The 20,188-nt window shown below is 38.6% G+C and overlaps 1 long non-coding RNA gene across 1 annotated transcript in view; it reads right to left on the minus strand.

Annotated features, from left to right (window-relative positions):
- Window positions 1-3,431: 3,431 nt before the first annotated feature.
- LOC143670358 (uncharacterized) overlaps window positions 3,432-20,188 on the minus strand; it is a 32,595-nt gene continuing 15,838 nt past the window's right edge. The window contains exon 3 of the long non-coding RNA XR_013169336.1: window positions 3,432-4,432. This is a non-coding gene — a long non-coding RNA (uncharacterized LOC143670358). The remainder of the gene's footprint in view (window positions 4,433-20,188) is intronic.

A 20,188-nucleotide genomic window follows, 5' to 3' on the forward strand; every position in this document is an offset into this window, starting at 1 on the left:
TCTTGTTTCATGAAGCTCCTCGGAGGCATTTTCCTTCTTCATTTCCAAAGGTCACTGGCTTGTGGGTTCTCTCCTTCTCGTGGCTATGTTGTTGTTCTCTGCTCTCTCTGAGTCTCTTTCATTCTCCAAAATGTTTCCTCTTTTATAGGACTCCAGAAACTTAAGACCCACCTAAATGGATGGAGACATGTTGTTACCTAATCCAGCTTAACAACCACTCTTGATTAAATCACATCTCCAGGAAGATGATCTGATTACAGTTTCAAACATACAGTATTGAGTAGGGATTATTCTGCCTTTATGAAATGGGATTTTGATTAAAAAATGGCTTTTCTAGGGTCCATATATCCTTTCAAACCAGCACAGTACCCCAGAAAAACATGTGCTTAAATTTAATCTATTCCTATGGTTGTGAACCCATGGTAAATATGGTCTTTTGATGCACTTATTTCAGCTAAGGTGAGACCCACCTAAATCACAATGAGTCTTAATAATGCTCTTGCTGCAGTCCTTTATCAGCAGAATGAAATTCAGACTGAAAAAAAAAGCCACAGAGGGAGCAACCAGGTTCTGTAATCAACAGAACGTGGAAGAGTAAGAAGAGGTGAGAAGAGGTCACCTTGCATCTTGCCATGTGACAGAGGAGTCCAAGGAACAAAGATCACCAATAGTCAGCCCCAGAAAACCACATTTTTAGAGAGAAAGCATCGCCTTGATGATGCCTTGATTTGGACTTTTTCCAGCCTCAAAAACACAAGCCAATAAATTCCCATTGTTTAAGTTGAACTATCACATGTTTTTTGCTTAAGCAGCCCAGGAAACTAAACCAATTACCTAAGATATACTTAGTCTCAAACATTCAAGTAAGAAGCAAACTACTAGAAAGATCTGCCTGCTTTACCTGGCATTCCTATTTCCTTTCTTATTTTCAGTGTGGCAATTTGAAAAATCCCTATAATTGTGAATTTCTTTGATGCAATAAGGGTAAAATAGTGGCAACACACTAAATTCTAACATGTTCTCAGATGTCTTTTTAAATAAAATTAACTAAATAATTTATGTTCTTAAAAGAGAATGTTTATTCTAATCACAGAATTTTGTTCTAAGTTATTGCTTTTTTTTCCCCTGCCTTACCTACTGGGATCAGTACAATGAAAACAAAACAGTGTTACTGAATTTTAGCTAAATACCACTGTTTGGTGGAGCCTTTGGATATGAGACTTACTCTTCGGCTCTTGAGAGATGTACTATTTCCATATTAGTGCTGAGATTTTCTACTTGAAATACCCTCAAAGGCTGAAAGAGACAGGGGAAAGGGCCATCTTTCACACTTTGTAATTCACCATTATTCAGAGCTGTATCCATCATTATCACCAGTGGTAAACACACCTTGCACTTCAGGACAGAGTGTCATTTTATTTATGTTTTAAAATGTGCATCAATTTAAAGAAATATTAAATAAGTAATATTCATTTGGTATATGATATGACAAAAGTTGCAATGGTTGCACAGGAACTACTGAAGTCTGCAATATCTGTCATGTGTATGTGTCTTATATATATCACATATTAGATCATATACATCATATATTATAGATAATATGACCCAGCAATTCCACTCCTAAGTAATAACCTAAAAGAATTGAAGGAGGGACATGGACAGATAGGTGTTTGCCAATGTTCATTCCAGTATTATGCACAATTGTCAAAAGGTGGAAGCAATCCAAGCATCCATCAACAGATGAATGGATAAACAAAGTGTGTTGTATACACACACACACACATACAAACAAGCATGCATGCATGCACACAATGGAATATTTAGCCAAAAAAGAAAGGAAATGATGATATATGCTACAACATAGATGAAACTTAAAGACATCATATTGAAATATGTCAACCAGAAGAGGATGAATATTAATATTAAAAATTTTCTTACATGAAATACTTAGAATAAGCAAATTCATAGACACAGAAAGCAGAATAGCGGTTACAAGGGTGGGAGAGGAGGAATGGGGAGTTATTACTTAATGGATATGATTTTCTGTTTGGGATGATAAAAAGGCTCCGGAAATAGATAATGGTGAAAATTACACAATATTGTCAATGTACTTAATGTCACATTATTGTTCACTTAAAAACGGTTAAAATGATTTTTATGCTATGTATATTTTACCACAATTTAAAAATTAAGTTAAAATTTAAAAACATATAATATGAAATACAAATATATGTCCTGTGATGTTAAACTCTGGAAATTATGAAGAAAGTATCAGTTTCTGTATTTTCATTTTTGTCCAAAGATGCCAGTTACAGCTACAATCTTAATAACAGTGCATTGATAAGAATTCAAAAGAAGAATTAGGCTAGAACTTAACATATCACTTAACATAGGCTGTAACCAACTTCAGAGCATGGACTTCTGTGGCCCTTTGCCTACTGCTGTGTTCAGCACCACCTGGTCAGTAAGCTGAGACTCAAACCAGTTCCCTTCACTCGAGTGCTAGAATGGTTTACACTGTGCTATGTACATAGAAACTGGAAAACCTATAAGTGATAAGAAAAACTTATGGTGATGGCATATGTTTAGACTTATTCCATAGCATTTACACAACATGAAAATATAAAAGACAATACTCATTTTGAAAATATTTATATTGTTATGTAATTATACAGCTATAATTCAGTGCTCATGCTGTTATGGATGAGTGAAAAGGAGGGCCATTATAGAACATTCCAATGCAAAATATTGTACTATAGTGTAAAAAACAAAGTGATTGTGTGTGTGTGATACTTACTTTATGTAGTTTCAAATGGATTAATCCTGAAAATCAAGCCATTTTAATATATTATTTTATGTAATACAAATGTTCCAGAGGCCAACCTTAAAATTCAGAAAAATGTTGAGCTGCAATTTAATACCAATTACAAGAATAGTAGTCACTGAACATTTGCTCAAAGCCCAGCAAATGGCGGTTGTAACATAATAGATGGCCATCTACCTCCTTAACTCTCTTTAGTGGCCTCTTGCCACCTCCTAGAGCTGATGTATTTCAGCATTTCCTGAAAATCAATTGCTCTGTGAGGCAAATTGTCATTAGGAACTGAAAAATAAGTAGGCAAAATCATTCAACTCATTTTTTAACTTTTTACTTGAAAAAAAACAAAAATGCTACCAATTCACATATTTAGACTTTACTGCTATAAAAAGTCTTTCAGAGGAAAGGCTTCTCTTGGTCTAATAGGAGTCTGTAGGAAGCTCTTTTATTTGGTAAAGTGGGGAATATTGGGATCTGGGAACCCATCAACCTGTATTATCAAAATGGTACCGCTCATACCACACTTGGGTTATAACTTTTTCAGAGAATATAAGTACAAAAAATACACTGAATACTAAAACTGTATATAATTTAAATTTTATTTCACAGTTAAGAGAGTATGTCACAATCTTGTTGTGTCTATGTTCCACCACTTTACTAATAAATAAAGATATCCTGTCTGTATCACAAACTGTTCTCTGGCCATTTCACAATATTTGTTGATACACTGGGGCTTTATTTTTTATTTTTTGTTGTTGATAAAAACTTCATTTTTATTGTTTTGACCTTTAGTAGAGTAACAAGCTGTGGCACTGCACTTCCAAAAAGTCCCTGGAAATAACAGTAGTGTAGAACAAAAGCTGAAAATTATTTTCAAGAACTGAAGAAAGGAATGTGTGGTACATGCTAAAATAGTCAACTGTGGTGAAAATAACTTTGGGATAAAAGCAGGGATTTTAACAAATACCAAACAAAATCTAACATTCACAGTAGCATGAAAAACAGTGAGCAAAGCAGGAAACAAATTCTAAGAGTGATAGGAGTTGCTTTGACCATGTGCATAGTTTCAGAATTTAAGGAGTGACAGAAAAAGCAGGCAGATAGATGGCAGAGATATTATCTGGAGCCTCAAGCCATAGGCAGTGTCTTGAACATGTTTTAATTGCTTTTGAACACTTTAGTGGTTATAACTCTTCTGTCTGTGAGAAAAAGCTCTGCTAGCCTTTAAGACTGATGAAGACTCTCTGCCCTACTTTGGGAAATGCAGGAGGTTTAAAGTGGAAAAACCTAGGATTTCTTGGTGGGAAGAAACCTGTGATGGGATGTTCAAACTCAAAGCATTATTTTTTCAAAATATTTTTGGAGAGTCACTAGTGAGCATTTTCTGCATGACTGTTTAGGGTATTATAAGAAAAGAGGCACCACCTTCTGTGACAACTCTTCAAGTTACTCATTCAATCCTTAGTCCTTGGCAAGACACAAAATAAAATCATGCTTCCTTTGGCCAACATGATATCCTTATGCCAGCCCATGGATCTCAGAAGGACTCCAGTCTTCTATGGGTCCTTCTTATAATAAGCATTTTCACAGCTTACCAGGAAGGTGACAGTGAAGCTGGAAAATCAATCAAAGAATATTGATACATGTATAATACCATGATAAAAATGATTGGAAGATCACAAAGAACAGGGAATTATCAAGTGCACCTGCTTTGAAGACCTCCTGGCCTGATTATGTTACTGGCAGTCTTAGTCATGACTCTGAGAAGCCACCAATTCACAATATTACAGTTTGCACAACAATCTAGTTTAATGAGGTTAATGGAGATGCTCCCTAGGGTTCCCAATTTTCATGAAAAGCCTTTAGCAAATGAAGACCTCAAAAGGTTGTCCCCAACAAGCAGAAGACAAGGGAGTATCTCCACTTGACAACATTTCCTCAGACTCATTTAAATGCAAAATGCTCTCAAGTATACATAGCACTTGAAAAGAGGCCCCAATCTGGTGGCACTGGTTGAAGGACAATGTCTATGCAGAAGGGCATTTTACATCACTGTGAAACCTCATTGTTTCAGAAAAAAGGGTAACATGAGTCAACTCTGTCCTTGTGCCTCCTCCACCTACCTCTTCTACAGCTTTTATAAGACTCTGGAGTAGAAACAATAGTAGAGTCACTACAGCCACAAGTAACTGACGGTCATATAATATTATTTATATTTTAAAATATAAATTACCAAACGAGTAAAATATTCATACACATCATGAATATAGATTACTAAAGAGTCAGCCATATTGTTCCCAGTTTCATTGTTTAGCATTACTCAGGAATGCATCCACTATAATTATATTCTTCCCAGAATATAAAAGCATTTGCACATACACACACACACACACACACATACACACACACACACACAAAATACTGAATGAAATTGAAAGCTAAGCATAGCAAATACTATATGGTCTCTTTTAAAAATAATTATTAGAAAATTGGGGTCTAGATTGTAGCCTTTTATAGCAGTCACATTTAGTCTGTAGCTGTAATTGTTACTTCTATACTTTGAGAGGCTGTGCTATATATGTATAACCTGGCACTTCCTCGGAACTTTGGGTACCTGTGTGACACCTAAGACTCAGAGTAGTTCTACAGGTCCAAAAGTCAGCATTATTACCATATACAATAACTGTTAAAGAAACTGAAAAAGAGATCAGGCTTCAATTAGAGATAAGAATGAAGCTGATCAGGTCGGGACTAAGGTAAATCAGAATTCAGGGGTAAGACGTATTTTAGAACTTCACCTACCCAATGAGACCAAGGAAGAGAGGTTAATTTTGTTCAAAACATAAATTTTCTGTAGCACATAATCTAACTAAATGTTAGGTCGGGGGAACGGGGAAGGGCACTGCAACTGGAGCTGCGGAGGCTGTGTCATCCCTCCCAACCTGACTTCCGGAACTAATGAACTGCCCCTTCCAGACGTCACCTGACCTCCATCTTTATAAGCTGTCTGTGCTGAAGCCTGCATGCGCACTCACCTCCTTCCATCTTGGGTTTGGTGAGTTCTGCCCAGGAGCGCAGAAATACCACCACCCCCCACTTTAAATTTCCTGGTGTACCTTTCTTCTTTCTCACCCTTTCGCCTCCTAAACCTTTCACTAAATTTATCTGGATAGATCATTTAAACAACAGAAACACATGGATCCCAGAATGGGAAAGCAGGCTTTTAATTCTGTATAGCTTAATGTAATGCCCAGATACATCCCCAAGTATATTGAGCAGATAATTAAAAAGTATTGGCAAAGTCCCTTGTGGGCAGGAGAAAAAAATAGAACTATTAAACTTTACTCCTGGGGAAACCTTTGATACTGTCTCAACCATTAGGGACTCCCAAGTCAATAAGCCAAGACTTTGATCTTGAGTCTTGCTCTTGTAAAGCTTATTTATGTAGAAGAAAAGCCTACTTATAGTTATGCCTAAAAGTTACTTCCAGAAAACCTCTTTTGGTGCTCAGAGTTTCATGAAATAAGAGGCCTGGAGAGAAAGCTAGCAGACTTTACCATGTGCCCTTCCAGCCAAGAGAAAAACCCTGAACCATCATCAGCCTTCTTGAACCAAGGTATCTTTTCCTGGATGCCTTAGATTAGACATTTCTATGCACTTGTTTTAATTGGGGCATTTTCCTGGCCTCAGAACTGTAAACTTGTAACTTATTAACTTTCCCTTTTAAGAGCCATTCCATTTCTGGTATATTGCATTCTGGCAGCTAGCAAACTAGAACACCATGGTTTGCCAAACCCCAAACAAACCATTCCTGCCAACCCTAATGAATACCTAGGGTTCTAGCTGAGATTCTACAAAAGTTACATGCAGTATGATTTCTTTCCAGAAACCTACAACCTCCGGATGGGTTCCTAGGCCAGAAAAGTCTTGAAACCCAGAGGGGACAGCCTCTCCAGACATCAACTAGTTCCATCCCCCATCCCATATTATCAACAGCCATTTCCACCATGAAAAATTTAGAATGGGCATAGTCCAAATATTCCTAAAGATTGGGAGAAAGATCAAAGGAAAAGGAAGAGTTATAACAGAGAAGATAGGACTTAACAAATGAGTGTGACTGCTGAAATATTGATATTTCTTTTAGTCTCCAGGGTATTGGATCAGCTAGAAGGAAAAATCTAAAATTGTAGAACTGTAACCCATACTAAACTCTGAAATCTGTTCTATAACTACTTGTTACAATGTACTTTGAAATTGTTTTTCTGTATATATTTTATATTTCGCAATAAAAAAGAAAGCTAAGCCCAATAAGTGGAGCAGTCCTACAAAATTAAGTTACATTACAACCTAAACACATGGAACCTAAAATTGGGAATGAGAACTTGTAATTCTGTATTGCTTAAAGTAATACCCTGATATATTCCAGAGTATGTCTGGCAGATAATTAAAAAGTATTGGCAAAGTCCCTTGAGGGACTGGAGAAAAAACATGGAACTATTAAACTTTCCCACCAGGGAAATCCTTGATACTCTCTGAAACATTAGGGACTCCCAAGTTATTAGGCCAAGCCCTTGATCTTGAGGCTTGCTCTTATGAAACTTATTCCTGTAACAGGGAATCTAGCCTACCTATAACTGCTTAAGAGTTACTTCTTGAGAACCTCTTTTGTAGCTCAGATGTGGCCTCTCTTTCTCTAAGTACAATTCTTCAAGTAAACTTGTTACCATCCTCCCGACATGGAACATGACTTCCAGGGGTGTAAGTCTCCCTGGCAATGTGGGATGTGACTCCCAGGGATGAGCCTGGCCTTGGCATCATGGGATCGACAACACCTACCTGACAAAAGGGGGAAAGAAATGTAACAAAATAAGATATCAGTGGTTAAGGGATTTCAAATAGAGTTGGGAAGCTTTTCTGGAGGTTACTCCTATACGTACTTCAGCTAGATATTGCTAATTGCCACAGTATGTGAAGCCCCAACCAACAATGTTCCTGAAAACCCTAAAGAATATCCAGGGCCTTATCTGAGGCTCTATAAAAGTTTCACTCACTAAGTTTGTTTCTCAGAAGCTTTAAACTTCCAGATTTTTCCTATGCCAGTGATTTAGTTTGAAAGCTGCCAGAATATGACATACCTGAAATGGAATGGCTTTTAAAAAGGAGAATGTATAAAGTTGCGAGTTTGCAGTTCTAAGGCTGTGAAAATGTCTAAATTAAGGCAAAGCTATGAAAATGTCCAAATTAAGGCACCAACAAGCGGCTACCTTCAGTCATGAAAGGCCAATGAAGGTCAGGGTTTCTCTCTCAGCTGGAAGGGCACAGGGCTAAGTCTGCTAACTTTCTCTCCCAGCTTCTTGTTTCATGAAGATCCCCCAGGGGCATTTTCCTTTTTCATCTCCAAAAGTCTCTGGCAGTGTGGGCTCTAAAGCTTTTTCCAAAATGGTTCCCTTTTAAAGGCTTCATAAGCAAACCCACCTTGAATGGGTGGAGACACATCTCCATGGAAATCATCTAATCAAAAGTTACCACCTACAATTGGGTGGGTCACATCTCCATGGACACAATCAAAAAGCTCCCACCCAACAATATTGAATGAAGATTAAATAACTTGGTTTTTCTGGGGTTCATGACAGATTCAAATCAGCACAGCCAGTTAAGCCTTAACACACAGAGGCACCAGTCTCTCCAAAAACATCAACTACTTGTGTTCTAGTTTGTTAACTGCCGGAATGCAACATATCAGAAAAGGAATGGTTTTTAAAAAGCGGAATTTAAAAAGTTGCTAGTTTACAGTTCTAAGGCTGATAAAATGTCCCAATTACAACAAGTCTATAGTAATGTCCAATCAAAGGCATCCAGGGAAAGATACCTTAGTTCAAGAAGGCCAATGAAGTTCAGGGTTTCTCTTTCAACTGGAAGGGCACATGGCAAACACAGTCAGAGTTTCTCTCTCATCTGGAAAGGCACATGGTGAACAAGGTCATGGTTCCTCTATCATCTGGAAGGACACGTGACAAACACAGCATCATCTGCTAGCTTCTTTTCCTGGCTTCCTGTTTCATGAAGGGAGGCATTTTTCTTCTTTATCTCCAAAGGTCGCTGGCTGGTAGACTCTGCTTGTTGTGGCTATGACATTCTGTTTTGCTCTCTCTGAATCTCTCATTCTACAAAATATTTCCTCTTTTATAGGACTTCAGAAACTAATTAAGACCCACCTAAATGGGCGGAGACACACCTCTACCTAATCCAGTTTAAGAACCACTCCTGATTGGGTTACATCTCCAGAGAGGTGATCTAATTACATACAGTATTGAATAGGGGTTATTCTGCCTTTATGAAATGGGATCTTGATTAAAATATGGCTTTTCTAGGGGACTTTCATTCTTTTAAAGCAGCACAACTTGCATCCTCCTTTCCCATAATGTGGACACCTCTTTTGAACATGAAGACGTTAAAATGGTCATTGTCCAAATATCCCTGAAGATTGGGGGAAAAGGGATCTAATGAGAGGGAGGAGTTATAACAGAGAAGAAAGGATCTAACTAGTGTTTGTGACTACTGAATCACTATATTCATATTTCTGGTTAGTCTCTAAGTGTATTAGAGCAGCTAGAAGGAAATACCTGAAATTGTGGAACTGTAACCCATGCTACCTGTGCTGGTGTGAAACTGTTATGTAGCCCAGAAAAGCCATGCTCTTTTAATCCAATCTTTAGGGTGGGGCCTTTTGATTATGTTGTTTCCATGGAGATGTGACTCAGCCAATTTTGGGTGGGACCTTTTTGATTAGATTTTTTACATGGACATGTGTCCCCACCCATTCAAGGTGGGTCTAAACTCTTTTACTGGAGTCTTCTATGAAAAGAATAAAACACAGAAAACAGAGAGAGAGCTCAGAGCTGACACAGAGGGCAGAAAGATGAGACCAAGAGACACAGATGTTTGGAGATGTAGAAGGAGGTGAGAAAGCCATTTGAACCCAGAAGCTGGCAGAGAAGGACAGCTGACATCACCATGTGCCTTCCCATGTGACAGAAAAATCTTGGATGTAATGAGCCTTTATTGAGAGAGGGTATTCTCTTGGTGGTGTCTTAATTGGGACACCACCCAATTTTTTTTCAGTCTTAAAATTTTAACTTGTAACTTAATAAATCCCCTTAATAAAGCCAATCCATTTCTGGTATATTGCATCCTGGCAGCATTGGCAAACCAAAACAACACTTTGTTATTTGCTCTATAACTACTTGTTAAACTGAACTCTGAAATATATCACTTTTCTGTACAAAGCTATATTTCACAATAAAAATGTTTTTAAAAATTACATTACACTGGCATTTGTGCTCTTGGTACCATGAAAACTCAGAGCAACAAGAGGTCTGTGAGATAGTCATCCACACAATACTTTTACAGATGTAGAGAATGAGGCCAAGGCCAGAAATGAGAGTGATAAGAGAAAAATATTTCACACAATTTAGGATCTCATAGCTTTATTGAGCAATCCATGAGTCAGGCAGCATCCCATTCAGAAAGTAGAAGAGACCTCCACTGATGTGATGGAAAGGGGAAGTTTATATAGGTGAAGTGGAAGCAAGTAAGGGAATGCTCTGATTTACTGAGGTTCAGTTTCCACTTTATATGGGGGTGAGTCTTATAAGGTAGGGGGCAGATATGCATTGATTAGTATGGGATGCTTGTCCATTCTGATAAAAAGCTGCCTCTACTGGATCAAAACTAGTTTTATTGCCAGTTGTTCCTTATTAGCAACCCTGTAAGTTGTGTTCCATTTTCTTGGAAAAAAACTGCAAGTCAATTGTTTTTGTGTTTTGGAGAAATCCTACTGGGAAAGGAGTCTTCTCCCACTAATGCACAGTGTAGTAGACCATTTCATTTACTTAGAACTTAGGAGCAGTATTCTGATTACATTCCATGTATGCCCCTTTTCCTTAGAGTAAAATGGCACGGAAAAGAGAACCCACACAGCCAGAGACATTTGGAGATGCATAAAGAAAATGCCCCTGGGGAAGCCATTGAAGAAGCCTGGAGAGAAAGCTAGCAGACATGGAAATGTAGTTCAAGATACCTTCTTGAGCCAAGATATCTTTCCCTTTGGACATTTTAATAGCCTTGCAACTTAATGAATTTCATTTTTAAAAGCCATTCTATTTCTGGTATATTGCATTCTGGCAGCTTACAAATTAAAGCACATTTTGGTACCAGAGAAGTGAGGTGCTGCTGCGGTTTGCAAATACCAAACATATTGGAATGGTTTTTTAAATGGATAAAGGGAAGATTTTGGAGGAGTTGTGTGGAGCTTGATAGAGAAGGCCTAGAATGCTTTGAAGAGACTGTTGGTAAAAATGTGGACTCTAAAGATACTTCTGATAAGGCCTTAGACAGAAATGATGCATGCGTTATTGCAAACTGAGAGGAAGGTGATCCTTGTTTTAAAGTGGCTGATAATCTGGCAAAATTGACTACTGCCTTTAGTTTGAAGGCAAATTTTAAAAGCCATGAACTTGGATATTTAGCAGAAGAGATTTCCAAATTAAATGTGGAAAGTGTGGCCTCGTTTCTCATTGCAGGTAATAGTGAAATGTGACAGGAAAGAGATAAACTGAGAACTGAACTCTTGAGTACAAAGAAATCAGAAACTGATGGTCTGGAAAATTTTGGGCTTCCAGAAAGTGAGACCCCAGAGAATAGAGCCCCACATGAGGACTTAACCAAACATGGAACCAGTCAGCCATTTTAGAAAAAGCCAGGATTGGGGATGGAGTTATCCAGGAAGGATTTGTGGTAAGTCATTTTGTCTGATGGGCATGATTCCAGAGTATTACATAGAAAATCAACATGAGTGTTGTGGGATCTATAGAAATGGAACCACTGTCAGTCTGGACTAAAAGGGACAGAAAAAGGAGAAATTGGAGGAAAAATAACTTCAGAGGGAGAAACATGGAAGCTAAGGTCTGAAGCCAAGAAACCTTGGGCCAGGAGAGCAGACCCACACGAGCACTTGGGGTGGGTAAGGTTGACCCAAAGGCAGAGCATGGGCCTTCCACCTGGCTGTTCTGGAAGAGTTATGCTGCCTCAGGCCCTGGAGAGGGCAGAACATATTCATTGGGGATTGGGAAGAGTCTGGTTGCTACCACAATGTTCTGGAGGGGTTTAGCGTGTGCCCCAGAGAGCCCAGGTGTGGCCCTGCTGCTTGGAGAGGGTGGAGCTGAGAAAAAGGTGGTCTGTCAAATGTCTCCCAAGGTTGCATTTAGAGAGTCAGGCCACTGCATGGGCCCTTGGAAAGGGTAGGACTGCCGCTTTCTAAAGCCCTGAGGATAAATGATGCTTAAACTTTGAAATCTAATGGAGTTTGCCCTGTAGGTTTTTAGAGTTGTTTGGGTCCAGTGATCCCTGTGTTCCTTCTAATTTCTCCCTATTTAAACAGAAATATGTATTCTATGACTGTCTCTCCTTTCTATGTGGGCAGCAGATAAATTGTTCTGAGTTTTACAGATGCAGAGCCAGAGGAGAATTTTGCCTTAGGACAGACCATGCTGGTAGCTGGGTTTGTTGAGATTTTGTACTGTTTCTGACTTTGCATTGTATTTTTATTTTTACTGAAATGGTTTAAGGCTTTGTGATATTGTGATGGAATGAATGTATTTTGCGTTTAGAAAGAACATGTCTTTTTGGGGTCCAAAGGGTGGAATGTGCCAGTTTGGAACTGTTGTGTATCCCAGAAAAGCCATGTCCTTTAATCCTCATTCAATACTGCTGGGTAGGATCCTTTTTATTGTTTCCAGAGATGTGACCCAACCAATTGTGGGTGGTAACTTTTGATTAGATGGTTTCCATGGAGATGTGTCTCCACTCATTCAAGGTGGGGTTGCTTACTAGAGCCCTTTAAGAAGGAACCATTTTGGAAAGTGCTAACAGAGCCACATACACAGAGACTTTTGGAGATGGATAAAGAAAATACCCCTGGGGAAGCCGTTGAAGAAGCCTGGAGAGAAAGCTAACAGATGCCACCATGTTTGTCATGTGCCTTTCCAGCTGGGAGTGAAAACCCAAATATCATCAGCCTTCTTGAGCCAAGGTATCTTTACCTGGATACCTTAGTTTGAACATTTTTATAGCCTTGCCTTAATTTGGACATTTTCATGGCCTTAGAACAGTAAACTTGCAACTTAATAAATTCTTTTTTTTAAGTGTCCTCCCCCTAACCAAAAAAAAAAAAGGCATGAAAGAAACAATTGGAAAATGCTAACTTAAGATGAAGGAATGGAAGATGGTGTGGAATTCAGTTTGTCCTTCAGAGCAGATAGTTAATTGCCAGGAACTATACAGAATAACTGCTGTGGGGACATCAGTGACCAGATACACAGCATATACCAGTCTGGAAAGGGTGTAATGGCTCAAATCCCACACAGAACTGTAAGTCTTGCAAGCTACAGACACCAGCCCCCTCCCCCATGGGCATAGCAGGCTGGTTCCCCAAGGGGAAAGGAAGCAGACTTTACTAATAGCAAGGCTTAGCTCACCTAAGATCCAAAAGTGCAGAATTAATTAACAAATTCTGAGTACTGAAAACAGGGCCTGAGCACAGATAAACCTGGAATGAGCACTAAAGGAACGAGGAGATTTCACCCTGGCAAAGAGGGGACAGGGCTGATGGAAAAAAACAAACCAACCAACCACAGGCTTTTTGAGTTGGACAGCACAAAATACTGGAAAAGGACTGGCCCCCAAGGAAAGGGGGCACATAGAGCCTGGAGATACATAATGCATGTACCAACTCAAATTCTTGATTAGGGGACATGGGGAGAGGGAGTCTGGTTCTTGCTCTTGTTATTTTTTAATTTTTTTTTGTTATTGTTGTTTTTTTTAACCTCTTATCAGCTCATTAGATTGAACTGCAAGCACAGTACTGCCCCAGGCAAGGGTGGAACTAAAGCATGTCTGAGAGACAAAATAACTAGTCAGGTGAAAGGGTTAATTCCCTAAAGGACATGTCTTCCCCCAAGAAAAGGGGGACAGAGCCCAGCTGAACTGGAGGTCCTCCTTTAGGGAATTCAGGCCCCAGGGGCTAGAAAACAGAAGCAATCAAAGCCCACTTGCTACTGCAGCCTCTGTCTCAATCATGCCTCTGGTAGGTAGAGTAGTGAAATTAAAGGCATCTCATCACTTTACACTGGTGAGAAGTTGTGGACAGACAAGCACCACATGCTGGGAAGGGTAGGAAAAGCAGAGAGTCTAGCATCTTCATAGGAAAGTCTGACAAACTGCTGGGTCTTGCCCTCAGGGAAAACTGATACTGGCTACTCTTTCCTCCTAAGACATAGGCCTGTCTTGTCTGGGAAAATATGACTGGGGTTGATAATATGTGAGGAGATCCCAATAAAAAAAATGCTCCATATAGGCAGGGCAAGAAACATAAACAAGAACTGAAAAATTCTGATCAGTTAAACAGAATCTATGCTAAAGGTCTAGAATAAGTTGAACTAAATGTCAAAGAACAGATAGAGAGCAAAGCCATCCAGCAAGAAAACCCTAGGTAAAAGAGTGAAAACAACCTGCAGAATTAACTAATTAACGAAATCAAATGCCTAGATGCCAGCAAAAAAAATGAATCATACTAGGAAAATCAAAGATATGGCCCTGTCAAAGGAACAAACCAACATTTCAAATAAGACACAGGAGTTGAAACAACTAATTCAAGGTGTTCAAAAAGATGTGCAAAATCTCATCAAAAATCAAATCAACAAGTTGAGGGAGGATATAAAGAAGACATTGGAGAGCAGCTAGAAATAAAAACCTAAAATTGTGGAATTGTAACCCATACCATACTCTAACATCTGTTCTACAACTAATTTTTGTGAAATACTTTGATATTTATTGCTCATATATATCTATATCTATGTTATTTAAAGAGATGGAGGAGTATAACAGAGAAAACAGGATTTAACAAATGAGTATGACTGCTGAATCATTATATTGATATTTCTTTTGGTCTCCAATGTTTTGGATTCACTAGAAGAAAAAATTAAAAATCATGGAACTGTAACCCATACCAAACTTTAAAATCTGTTCTATAACTACATGTTAAAATATACTTGAAAATTTATTGCTTTTTTTACACATATGTTATATTTCATAATTTAAAAATTAAAAAAAGAGGACACTGGGAGAACAAAATGAAGAACTCAAAAGTTTGAAAAAGCAAATCACAGAATGAAAGGTATAATAAAAAAGATTAAAAAAAACAATGGAAATCTACAAGAATAGATTTGAAGAGGCAGAAGAGAGGATTAGTGAACTAGAGGTCTGGACATCTAAAATCTGACACACAAAAGAAAATATAGGGAGAGCCTGCCCATGCCAAAAAAAAGAAAAGAAAAGAAAAGAAAAGGCTGGAAAAAGAAAATATAGGGAAAAGAATGGAAAAATATGAGCAGGGTCTCAGGAAACTGAATCACAACATGAAGCACATGAATATATGTGTTGTGGATGTCCCAGAAGGAGAAGAGAAGGGAACAGGAGAAAGATTAATGGAGGAAATATTCATTGAAAATTTCCCATCTCATATGAAAGACATAAAATTATAGATCCAAGAAGTGCAGTGTACCCAAAACAGAATAGATACAAATAAACATACTCTAAAAAACATACTAATCATGCCAAATATCAAAGGCAAAGAGAGAATGTTGAAAGCAGCAAGAGAAAAGCAATCCATCACATACAAGGGAAGCTGGATAAGACTATATGTGGATTTCTCAGCAGAGACCATGGAAGTAAGAAAGCAGTGGTATAATATACATAAGATTCTGAAAGAGAAAAACTGCCAACTAAGAATTCTATACCCAGTGTGCTGGTTTGAATCTGCTGTGCACCCAAAAAAGCAATGTCCTTTAATCCTCATTCATTATTGTTGGGTGGTATCTTTTTTATTGTTTCCATGGAGATGTGACCCACCCAATTGTGGGTGGTAACTTTTGATTAGATGGTTTCCATGGAGATGTGTCTCTACCCATTGAAGGTGGGGTTGCTACTGGAGCCCTTTAAGAGGGAACCATTTAGGAAAAAGCTAGAGAGCCACGAGAGTCAACAGAACCAACAGAGCCCCAGGGAAGCCATAGCAGATCTCACCATGTGCCTTTCCAGCTGGCAGAGAAACCCTGAACATCATTGGCCTTTTTTGTACCAAGGTATCTTTCCCTGGACACCGTAGATTGGACATTTTTATAGTCTTGCTTTAATTTGGACATTTTCATGGTCTTAGAACTGTAAACTAACAACTTAACAAATTCTCCCTTTTAAAAGCCATTCCATTTCTTGTACACCGCATTCTGGCAGCTTGCAAACTAAAATAGAATTTGGTACCAGAGAAGTGGGGTGCTGCTGCGCTTTGCAAATACCAAACATGTTGGAATGGCTGTTTGTTTGTTTGTTTGTTTTAACTTTTTTTTATTATATAGTATAACATATATACAAAGCAAAGAAATAAAAAAAAGAAATAGTTTTCAAAGCAGTCTTCAACAAGTAGTTACAGGACAGATATCAGAGTCTGTCATGGGCTACCATACGATCCTCTCATATTTTTCCCTCTAACTGCTCCAGAATATAAGAGGTAGAGGGCTTAAATATTTTTCTGTCATCACATCAACTTTTTTGTGTGTATGAAAAATAATATATATACAAAAAAGCTATAAATTTCAAAGCACAGCACCACAATTAGTTGTAGAACATATTTCAGAGGTTGACATGGGTTATAATTCCACAATTTTAGGTTTTTCCTTCTAGCTGCTCTAATATACTGCTGACTAAAAAAGATATCAATTTAATGATTTAGCATTCATATTCATTTGTTAAATCCTATTTCTCTGTATACCTCCACCATCAGCCCTGATCCCTCCATCCCTCTCTTTAGGAGTGTTTGAGCTATGATGATTCTAAATTTTTCATATTGGAAGAATCTGTCACTAATGTGGGGTAGGGAGATGGAACGAGCTGATGTTCTAGAGAGGCTGGACTAGGTTTCAGGACTTATCTGGATCAGGGACCCATCTGGAGGTTGTAGGTTTCTGGAAGGTTACTCTAGTGCATGGAACCCTTGTGGAATCTTATATATTGCCCTAGGTGTTCTTTAGGATTGGCTGGAATGGTCCTGGTTGGGGGTGGGCAGGTTATGATAGGTAGCAAGGTCTAACTGAAGCTTGTGTAAGAGCAACCTCCAAAGTAGCCTCTCAACTCTATTTGAACTCTCTCTGCCACTGATACTTTATTAATTACACTTCTTTTCCCCCTTTTGGTGAGGATGGAATTGTTGATCCCACGGTGCCAGGTGTGGATTCATTCCTGGGAGTCATCTTGGAATGGCTTTTTAAACAGAGAAGGGGAAGATTTTGGAAAAGTTGTGAGGAGCTTGATAGAGAAGGCCTAGAATGCTTTGAAGAGACTATTGGTAGAAGTGTGGACGCTAAAGATACCTCTGATGAGTCCAGACAGAAATGAGGTGTGTATTATTGCAAACTGGAAGGAAGGCAATCCTTGTTTTAAAAAGACAGATAATCTGGCAAAATTGACTAGTGGTTTTGGCTGGAAGGCATATTTTAAAAGCCATGATCTTGGATATTTAGCAGAAGAGATTTCCAAATTAAATGTGGAAAGTGCAGCCTGGTTTCTTCTTGCAGCTTATAGCGAAATGTGACAGGAGAAATAAGTTAAGAACTGAACTCTTGGTTACAAACAAACCAGAAATTTATGCTCTGGAAAGTTCTGGGCTTCCACAAAGGGAGACCCGAGAGAATAGTGCTCCATGTGAAGATCTGGCCAAACATGGAAGCAGTCAGCGATTATAGGACAAGTGAGGATTTTAGATAGAATTATCCAGGAAGGACTTGTGGAAAACTTTTGTCTGATGGGCATGACCTGAGCATATTGCAGAGAAAACCAACTGGGATTTGTATAAACAGAACCACTGCCAGTCTAGACTGAGAGGGGCAGAAAAGGGACACATTGGAAGAAAAGTAACTTCAGAGGCAGAACTATGGAAGCTAAGGTCTAAAATCAAGAAACCACGGACGAGGAGAGTGGACCCACCCAAGCACTTGGAAAGGGTGAGTTTGTCCGGAAGGCAGAGAGTGGGCCTTCCACCTCCTTGCAGTGCTGCCTCAGGCCTTGGAGAGGGTGGAACACTTTCCTTGGGGATTGGGGAGAGCCTAGCTGCCACCACATGGAGGGGTTGAGCGCGTGCCAGAGATGGTAGAGAGCCCCAGTGCAGCCCTGATGTTTGGAGAGGGCGGAGGTGAGAAAAAGGTGGTCTCCCCTTTGTCCTTCAAGGTTGCATTTGGAGAGAGGCAGACTACTGGTTAGGCCTTTGGAAAGGGTGGGACTGCTACTTTCTAAAGTCCCGAAGATAAATAACTTTCAGACTTTGAAATCTAATGGCATTTGCCCTGAAGGTTCCAGAAGTATATGGGTCCAGTGACCCCTATGTTCCTTCCTATTCTTCCTTATGTTAATAGGAATATTTATCCTATGACTGGTCCTCCTTTGTATGTTGGCAGCTGATAACATGTTCTGAATTTTACAGGTCCAGAGTCAGAGAATTTTGCTTTAGGACAAACCACGCCTGTAGCTGACTTTGATGAGATTTTGTACTGTTTCTGACTTTGAATTATATCTGTATTATTACCGAAATGGCTTAAGGCTTTCTGATATTGTTATAGAATGAATGTATTTTGCATTTGGTAAAACATATCTTTTGGGGGTCCAAAGGGTGGAATGTGCCAGTTTGAATCTGTTGTGTAATGCAGAAAAGCCATGATCTTTAATCCTCATTCAATATTGCTGGGTGGTATCTTTTTCATTGCTTCCATGGAGATGTGACCCACCCAATTGTGTATGGTAACTTTCGATTAGATGGTTTCCATGGAGATGCGTCTCTACCCACTGAACGTGGGTTGCTACTGGAGCCCTTTAAGAGGGAACCATTTTGGAAAAAGCTAGAGAGCCACAAGTACTGACAGAGCCAACAGAACTGACAGAGCCCCAGTAAGCCCTTGAAGAGAAAGCTAGAAGATCTCATCATGTGCCTTTCCAGCTTAGAGAGAAACTCTGAACATCATCAGCCTTCTTGTACCAAGATCTTTCCCTGGATGCCTTAGAATGTACATTTTTATAGACTTGCTTTAATTTGGACACTTTCATGTCCTTAGAACTATAAACTAGCAACTTAATAAATTCTATTTTTTTAAAATTGTTCCATTTCTGGTATATCACATTCTGGCAGCTTATAAACCAAAACACCCAGCAAAACTGTCCTTCAAAAAAAATATTTTCAGACTAACAGTCACTGAGAGAATTTGGGGCTAAGAGACTGGCTCCATAGGAAATATTAAAGAGAGCATGATAGGCAGATAGAAAAAGACAGGAGAGAAGTCTGGAGAAGAGTGTAGAAATGAAGACTATCTGTAAAGATAAAAAGAGAAAAAAAATTAGATATGACATATAAAATCCAAAATATAAAATGGTAGAAGAAATTACTGCCTTTAAAGTAATAACATTATATGTAATGCATTAAACTCCTCAATCAAAAGACACAAACTGGCAGAATGGATTAAAAAACAGGATCCATCTATATGCTGTCTACAAGAGATTCACTTTAAACCCAAGGACAAAAATTGAAACTGAAAGGATGGGAAAAGATATTTCATTCAAACAACAACCAGAAAAGAGCAGGGGTAGCTATACTAATATCTGACAAATTAGACTTGAAATGTAAAACAATCAAAAGAGACAAAGAGGGAAACTATTTATTAATAAAAGGAACAGTTCAACAAGAAAACATAACAATAATAAATATTTATTCACCAAGCCAGAGTGCTCCAAAATACATGAGGCAAACACTGACAACACTAAAGGGAGAAGTAGACACCTCTACCATAATAGTTGGAAACTTCAATTCCCCACTCTCATCAATGTATAGTACACCTAGACAGAGGATCAATAAGGCAACAGAGATTTGGAATGATGTGATAAATAAACTAGACTTAAAAGACATTTACAGAACATTATACCCCACAACAGCATGATACACACTTTACTCAAGTGCCCATGGATCATTCTCAAGGATAGACCATATGCTGGTTCACAAAGCAAGTCTCAATAAATTTAAAAAGATTGAAACCATACAAAAACACTTCCACAGATCATAATGGAATGAAGTTGAAAATCAATAGCAGGCAGAGGGCCAGAACATTCACAAATATATGGAGGCCAAATAACACACTGTTAAACAACTACTGGGTCAAGGAAGAAATTACAAGAGAAATCAGTAAACATCTTGAGGCAAATGAAAATGAAAACACAACATAT

The sequence above is a fragment of the Tamandua tetradactyla genome, chromosome X (genome assembly GCF_023851605.1).
Source record: "Tamandua tetradactyla isolate mTamTet1 chromosome X, mTamTet1.pri, whole genome shotgun sequence".
Taxonomy (NCBI): domain Eukaryota; kingdom Metazoa; phylum Chordata; class Mammalia; order Pilosa; family Myrmecophagidae; genus Tamandua; species Tamandua tetradactyla.